The sequence below is a fragment of the Petromyzon marinus genome, unplaced genomic scaffold (genome assembly GCF_048934315.1).
Source record: "Petromyzon marinus isolate PM22_M1 ecotype Great Lakes invasive population unplaced genomic scaffold, UKy_Petmar_22M1.pri1.0 PM_G_Scaffold_38, whole genome shotgun sequence".
NCBI lineage: Eukaryota > Metazoa > Chordata > Hyperoartia > Petromyzontiformes > Petromyzontidae > Petromyzon > Petromyzon marinus.
Window position 1 is genome coordinate 680,001 of NW_027422961.1, and position 2,500 is coordinate 682,500.

A 2,500-nucleotide genomic window follows, 5' to 3' on the forward strand; every position below is an offset into this window, starting at 1 on the left:
ATCCCTCGGAATGGGAAAACGGGTCATTTTCGTGTCGCCACATTGCATACGAACCGCATGAAACTTCCAGAGGCATTTGCAGCAGGAATGCATGTGCACTCAAAAAAGTGAATATTTCTCACGGATAGACCCCGTGATACACTAGAAATTGGCGGGGATGTCTCTCTTGTGGCTCACGGGGCTGTTAGGGTGGCACAGAAATCCCTCGGAATGGGAAAACGGGTCATTTTCGTGTCGCCACATTGCATGCGAACCGCATGCAACTTCCAGAGGCATTTGCAGCAGAAATGCATGTGCAGTCAAAAAAAAATTGATATTTTTCACGGATAGACCCCGTGAAACGCTAGAAATTGGCGGGGATGTGTCTCTTGTGGCTCACGGGGCTGTTCGGGTCGCACAGAAATCCCTGGGAATGGGAAAACGGGTCATTTTCGTGTTGCCACATTGCGTACGAACCGCATGAAACTTCCAGAGGCATTTGCAGCAGGAATGCATGTGCACTCAAAAACTTCTATATGTTTCACGGATAGACCCCGTGAAACGCTAGAAATTGGCGGGGATGTGTCTCTTGTGGCTCACGGGGCTGTTAGGGTGGCACAGAACTCCCTCGGAATGGGAAAAGGGGTCATTTTCGTGTTGCCACATTGCATAGGAACGCCATGAAACTTCCAGAGGCATTTGCAGCAGAAAGGCACGTGCACTCAAAAATTTTAATATTTTTCACGCTAGGACCCGTCAAACGCTAGAAGTTGGCGGGGATGTCTCTCTTGTGGCTCACGGGGCTGTTAGGGTCGCACAGAAATGCCTCGGAATGGGAAAACGGGTCATTTTTGTGTGGCCACATTGCATAGGAACGGCATGAAACTTCCAGAGGCATTTGCAGCAGGAATGCATGTGCACTCAAAAACGTCTATATTTTTCACGGATAGACCCCGTGAAACGCTATAAATTGGCGGGGATGTCTCTCTTGTGGCTCACGGGCGCTGTTAGTTAGGGTCGCACAGAAATCCCTCGGAATGGGAAAAGGGGTCATTTTCGTGTTGCCACATTGCGTACGAACGGCATGAAACTTCCAGAGGCATCTGCAGCAGAAATGCATGTGCACTCAAAAACGTCTATATTTTTCACGGATAGACCCCGTGAAACGCTAGAAATTGGCGGGGATGTGTCTCTTGTGGCTCACGGGGCTGTTAGGGTCGCACAGAAATCCCTCGGAATGGGAAAACGGGTCATTTTCGTGTTGCCACAATTGGCATACGAACGGCATGAAACTTCCAGAGGCATTTGCAGCAGAAATGCATGTGCACTCAAAAACGTGAATATTTTTTCACGGATAGACCCCGTCAAACGCTCGAATTTGGCGGGGATGTTTCTCTTGTGGGTCACGGGGCTGTTCGGCTCGCACAGAACTCCCTTGGTCCACCTGATTCGTGCATACAGGCAGCAACTAAAACTCTGTAAACCTGCTGTGAGGACATCTAAACAGTGGACCAGTGAGGCTGTGGAAGATTTGCGGGCGTGCTTAGACTGTACTGACTGGGATATGTTCACGACTGCTACCAATAGTCTGGATGAACTCACAGAGGCTGTGTACATCAGCTTCTGTGAGGACTGCTGTATCCCAACACGTACCAGGGTGAACTTTAACAACAACAAGCCCTGGTTCTCAGCAAAGCTCAAAAGGTTGAGGTTGGAGAAGGAGGAAGCGTTTAGGAGTGGGGATAGAGACAGATTCAAGGAGTCGAAGAACAGGTTTAGCAAAGCGGTGAGAGAGGCTAAACGACTGTACTCAGAGACACTAAAACACCAGTTCTCTACTAACGACGCTGCTTCTGTCTGCCAAAGGGCTCAGGCACATCACCAACTACAAACCCAGAGCGCCCCACACCACTAACGACTCCCGCCTAGCCAACGACCTGAACGAGTTCTACCGTAGATTTGAAAGACAATTGGACTATCCTGAACCACCCCTTCCCACCCAAGAGGCCCCATCCCCCACCCATACTACAGAAACGACTCTCTCCTTTCAGGAGGGAGAAGTTAATGGGCTTTTCAAGAGGCAGAATCCACGCAAAGCAGCCGGGCCGGACTCTGTCTCTCCAGCCACCCTCAGGCACTGCGCTGACCAGCTGTCTCCGGTGTTCACCAACATCTTTAACACCTCCCTGGAGACATGCCATGTACCAGCCTGTCTCAAGTCCTCCACCATCATCGCTGTGCCCAAAAAGCTAAGGCCAACAGGACTAAATGATTACAGACCGGTCGCCCTTACATCTGTGGTAATGAAGTCTTTTGAGCGCCTGCTCCTGGCACACCTCAAAGCCATCACAGACCCTCTCCTGGACCCCCTTCAGTTTGCCTACAGAGCCAACAGGTCTGTGGACGACGCAGTTAACATGGCCCTCCACTTCACCCTACAGCATGTGGACGCCCCAGCATCCTACGCCAGGATCCTGTTTGTGGACTTCAGCTCTGCCTTCAACACCATCATCCCTGCCCT